This window comes from Bicyclus anynana, chromosome 1, assembly GCF_947172395.1.
Source record: "Bicyclus anynana chromosome 1, ilBicAnyn1.1, whole genome shotgun sequence".
In the NCBI taxonomy this organism is placed as follows: Eukaryota; Metazoa; Arthropoda; class Insecta; order Lepidoptera; family Nymphalidae; genus Bicyclus; species Bicyclus anynana.
In genome coordinates, this window is record NC_069083.1 from 17,713,719 (window position 1) to 17,719,718 (window position 6,000).

Genomic DNA, 6,000 nt, shown 5'->3' on the forward strand with positions numbered 1-6,000 from the left:
TTCGCCAAACACATTTCGCAGGTTAATCATTAATAACCTGGTTAGCCAAGTATGATTGGCTTGTTTTATTAGTTTCCTTGCATTTTTTTTACTATTTATTGTTTAGTTTTTTTATTAATTTTTGATTATATAGTTTTAGATACAGAAATACATATTTAATTTTTTCTTTTTTACTTTTAATTAGGATACTTTAGATTTATATTTAAGTTGTAAAATATAAGTATTTTGTTTTGTATAATATTAGATGAAAGTGGTTTTGCAAGCAATGTTTGCTTTAATACGATTTTGCATACGCTAAGCATGTTAGTTCATAAGTTGATTTTTTGTATGTGTAAAAATATGTAAAGGTCGCTAGCAAACTTAATAAATAAATAAAATAAAAAAACAGTGAATTTGAAAAACGAAAGTTCGTTACAAAAGTTATTTATTTGTAACTTTGCTAATTGATAGTTCTCTTAACAAAAGAATGAAATATTTAACAAAAATACTAAGAAAAGACTTGTTTTTGGTGATTTTATCGATGTTGTGACTTGTGCTCTTGACAACCGCTTAAGGCATAAACAAACTTAAAACTTTTTTCATAATCATAATAATGTAATTCAACATTTGATACTAACAACAATTACATAAATTAATATAATAATCAATAATTACCAATTAAAAAATACTCGCATCTTTTTGAATTATGGCTACGACACCGTCGTGTTCCGTACGCTCCATCTAGGATGTATAATATTGATTAATCTATGATGAAAACCTAGTTAGTTACGTAGAATAATTTTAATTTCTATCGAAAGTGTGTAGCATGATAATCTACGTCAAAGAAATACGTATAACCCACGCACCCACGTAAATTTATTCTGCGCTGAAGAGAGCTAGTAGAGGCGGGAAAATGAATAATTTTATGCGTGTATTATACAGCGAGTGTTTAGGGGCACATTTGCGGAATTGCGTTTTTTTCTTTACCTACCGATTTATGTTCGCTTGCGATTCGATTTTTGCAGTATTGTGGCTCTACTAGGTACCTACTATTTCTATGTTTTTTTCTCTTTGCCCGGGGAAGTACCTATCTACAACCATGTTTATTTCTGTGGACATATTTCCAACGCCAGTGATTGGTCGATCTGATGGGTATGGTAGCCGGTATAATTATGGACTGCTATGGGCTAACGCTCAAAAACACAAAGGCTATTGTCTAACGCTTAAGCCTCCGCCTCAAAAACACAGGCTGATGGGCACATTGGGAGGCGGGCGTGTGAGGGAAGCTTCTTTTAAACAAGACGTAGACAAGGCAGAAGGAGGCGTCCAAGGTACGAGTAAATAGATGATTGACGAGAACATTATATAGCGGGTGGGCCGGGTGGGCCGGGCCCATCCTAGAATGGTCCAGTGGCCACTCTAGAATTCTAGGCTACCGATTTAAAATTCTATGATGGACGCTAAAATACAAAATATACAAAGAAAAATCAATAAAATCAGTCGACCCGTTTCAGTGACCAGCGTCCACAAACATTGTAAACGACATTTCTATAATGAGTGTCAACTCTGTTCAGCGGTATGGAAGGAAATAATCCTAGATACGCCAAAGGACGAGAATAGAGACGGCATTGTCGGTTAGACCACATAGGTACCCGTCCGAAAGAAAATGACTTCGTTTAAACGGGGCGATGCATAAATGCATTAACAGAAAAAAGACTGTATTGCATGCCCTGTATCTGAAGATCTATTACAACGATTTTCGATACGGTTGATACGGTGGTAGCTACCCTGCCCCTGCTCTGTACCCAGCATCGGCCCGAAGTAAATTTTAGAATGGAGCGAGATCCAATTATCGCTCTCCTGTTTGCTCCTAATAATATATACCAATTGTAAGTGCAAAGTAAGTATGGAACGTGAAGATCTTGACAATACTCTGGAGTGACCAACGTTCTTTACCATTTAGGCGCCGTCTAGGATTTGGCGCCTAGAGCGACTGCTCCTTTCGCCTTATGGGCGGGTCTGCCAGTACCTATCTGAAGAGCTATTCTATAACGATGTTCAACGCCAGTGAGTCTGGAATTTGCTCTCTAAACTAACACGGTGTTAGATAGAGACGAATTCGAAACGCACACTGTCGAGTCATTACAACATTACCTATATCTATTACCTTTAGACTTGTACGTAGTAAGTTATTTTGCTTGTTTATTACTTTCTAGGTATAGGTAGTTGTGAGCTATGTATAAGATATCCATAAAGTTCAATATACTTTTAGCAAACAATGCTATAGAGGTGAGAGTTAGGTACCTACTTGTTACGAGCTGAGGGAATTTCGGGTTGGTGAACCGACTCGAATGTTTGCGTACGGAATGCAGGTCGGATTGAATGAGATTTAGAAACATTTCCGAAGTCAGCCGAGAAGCCTGGAGGGAATATTGAGTTATACCTACACCTATAAAAAATACTTGTTTAGAAATTAGTGGGCCTTCGGTTTTGTTATATTTTTTTTACGTATAATATGTCCGGTCCCAAAAATTTGTAGGTCATTGTGGCTGATAAGTTGTATAACTTTTAATTCAACATAACAGCCACAATGTCCTACAAATTGCGTGGTACATTATCTCGTTCCGACGCACAGAAATTTTATTTCCTGGTAACTCAGTTAGCTACCAGAATCGAGAATTTTTGTAAATAAAAAAGTTGATCGTCAGGGCAAACCGCTCCGTTTTTTTGCAAGGCCCTTTGGTGAGTTGTCACCGCCAATGGAACCCAAATCTCGAATCACTAGTCGTTGCTGAAAACAGTATTAAAATCGGACTAATGCCTAATTTTAGTTTTGCACAAACAAATCTTTACTGCAGCGCTCCAATGTGAGTTTTAACAAATCTCATCCTCTAATTTAAAACCGCAATAAAATCGGATTAATAGCTTTGGAGATAAGTGGCGACATTTTGTTTGTACAAACATACTCTCACTCCAAACTCATATACTCTCTCCGTAGGTACCGTCCCACTAATATTATAAACGCGAATGTTTGTATAGATGTTTGTTACTCTTTAACCCTGCAACTACTAAACCGATTTGTCTGAAATTTAAAAAAAGATACCCTGGACTAATACTAAAACATAAGGTTCTTTTCCCCGAAAAAATCAGGGTTTCCCGAGATAGTTATTCTTTAACGTCGCGATTACTTAACTGATTTAGCTCAAATTTGTATTGAAAATAGATTATAACCTAGATTAGCACAAATTGTCCTGAAAAAAACCATGGTTTAAGCGAGATTTGCGAAAAACTGATTGTAATGATGGTATGAACTCTTTCACGCAAAAACTACTTACTTGCTGGATTTGGCTGTTATTTGGAAAAAAAATGTGGAAACCATAATTTTAAAACGAATTCGCGAGTATCAGCCTGGATAAAAAAGAAAAGTGAGACAGCGTAATTTTAGTTTTTAATTTTATTTTTTAAAGCATAGCTTAGGGCTGCACTTAGAGTGTGCACACTTTTTACAGTCTTCTTATTTTGTTTCAGGAAAAGCGTTTAGCGTATCCTGTGTTTTAAGATATAACAGGAAAATCTTTACGTTTTAGAGTAAATTTACACAGAATAAAAGAAAAAGATAGATGGAACAACATATTTTGATCTAGTTACGATCGTGTCATGATATCGCAAGACGTCGATTTGACAAGTTTATAACGCATTATGTATGCCCATAAGGTTAGTGTCAAGCACCGGTTTGATATCTTCCACGTTAGAGTACCTACTATATAATTACTATGTTTTTTTCAGTGAATTAATTATTTATTGCGCTAATCTCAATCCAATCTCATCTGATGACTCCTGGCAAATTTTTATCCGGTTTTGATTAGAAACGTTCGAAACATTATAAATACTTCATTTATTTTTTGCTCAATGTACTAAAAACTCCTTAAATTATAATCTTACTACAATAAGAAACGTAGGAGCGTTTTATCCGGTCTGGGTCAATGATTATTTTATGCTACAGATATGCTACGTGCTAAATCATCGCTTAAAGTAATCTGAATTTAGCGACTCCACTGAGCACACACATGCACAATTTTGTGATTACTTAATTAATGTATATAGTTATAATTAATAATTTATGTATATAGATAGTTTTTACACTTTCTAAACACACAACTCGACATTGTAGACAATATTTAGGTTATATGTGTTTAAACAACCTTCGTTGTGACTAAATGAAATTAAGGCCATTATGCATATATGTCCGCATCAGTTTTGATGAAGTGCCGTATCTCTAGTCTACACGAATAATAGAAAGATAAACGAAGAAAAACTAGACGAACGAAGAGGATTTAAAAAAAGGAACTGTTGAGTTTATTGCCGTCTATTATCATCAGAATCTACCTTCTGAACTGGTGGTAAAGTCTTATGTATGTAAAGTGATGAAAAGATTCAAAAGTGCTTGTAATCTAAGCTTGTACTTAATTGAAAAAAAAAACGAATTTTGATTCAATTATTTTCATAAATTTATCATAGCATTCATAGCAAACTTTCGCATTACCTAGTTTCTAGCTAAAGTAGGCAAGGTAGCTACTAACTAGTTAGAAATCACCACTTTTCTAGCTAGCAGATTCAAAGTTACATCTTTTCTCCCTGTTGTTAACTGACTTCCAAAAAGGAAGTCTGTTTGAAAATAAAGAAATTTCCAACACAATAATACATACCTACTCGGTAGATACGACCACGCCTCAGGTATTAACTTGTTCCGACGGGGAATTGGATCTTTTCTTTACACCTACTTAATAGGATTTGAAACTGAACGATTCCACGCTGGAAATATTATCGCGTTGTGAAAACGTTTTCCTTGCTTTTTATATGAAAAATACGAGACTTTACAAAATAATATACTTCCTATGTATTAAATGTAAATGTGTAATGTTGGGTATATGTGCTGGTTTAGGTTATAAAATATAATATAAAGATATAAATATTGTAACGTACGTACAGAGATATAATGAGACTATTTCCAAATTAAAATTACTTTAATAGTTTCCTCGCTGTAAGGATTACTTGTAAAGAATCCTTAGTTACTCGGTATATACTCGCAGGAAAATAGTAGATTGTTAACAGTAGATTCTTGTATACAAGGGGCTAAAAAGGCCCATTATATACGAGAAGTTTTTAGGGCACGAGCCGTAAGGCGAGAGGGTCGCTAAATAGAAACCGAGTATAAAATGGGTTTAGCCCCGCGTGTTACACTATACTTTTCAATACGATTGCTAGAAAATAAAATAATTCATTACAGATAAAAAAAGATATGCATTCCACAGACAAGAACGCTGCAATACGTTCCAATTTCAATATTTTATCAAACAATCAAGGCCTTACATATTATGTACTCGTACCCTATGATGATTCTATTAACGAATAAAACCTCCTTCGTTTTATAGAGGTCATTATTTTAGTATGATTAAATTATTTAGGAATTAAACCTTTTTCGTTTTATAGTAGCCTAGTAATCGTAACAAAAATTAAAAAAAAAACAAAATTACTTTAGCCCCTAGAGGCTGAAATGCTTGTTTAAGAATGGTATTAAATACTGTTAGATATGACTAGCGCATAAAAAAATAGAGGCGATCAAAAGAGGAAATTTATACACAACTCAATGTTAGTTGTGGTCAACAACGAACGTTAATTAAACATATAATACCTACCTAATTCTACAATTTCGAGTTGTGTGTTCAGGAAGTGTAAAAACTATATACATAAATATATAATGCAATTAAAGACAAAATTGTGCATATGTGTGCTCAGTGTTGCAGCTTATTATTCGGATCACTTTTTGCGGTGAATTTGTTGAGACGTAACCGATCTATAGTACAAAATGATCACTGGTTAAGCTCAAATCCTTCAATATCTCTATTTGTAGGTAGGTACTCGTATATATTAAGCAATGTCTAATTACAAAATTGTCTTAATAACTCGTGCGTCGTCTCGTCCTAATTGGGTTTTGTAATTTAAGCCACTCAAAGAGATACT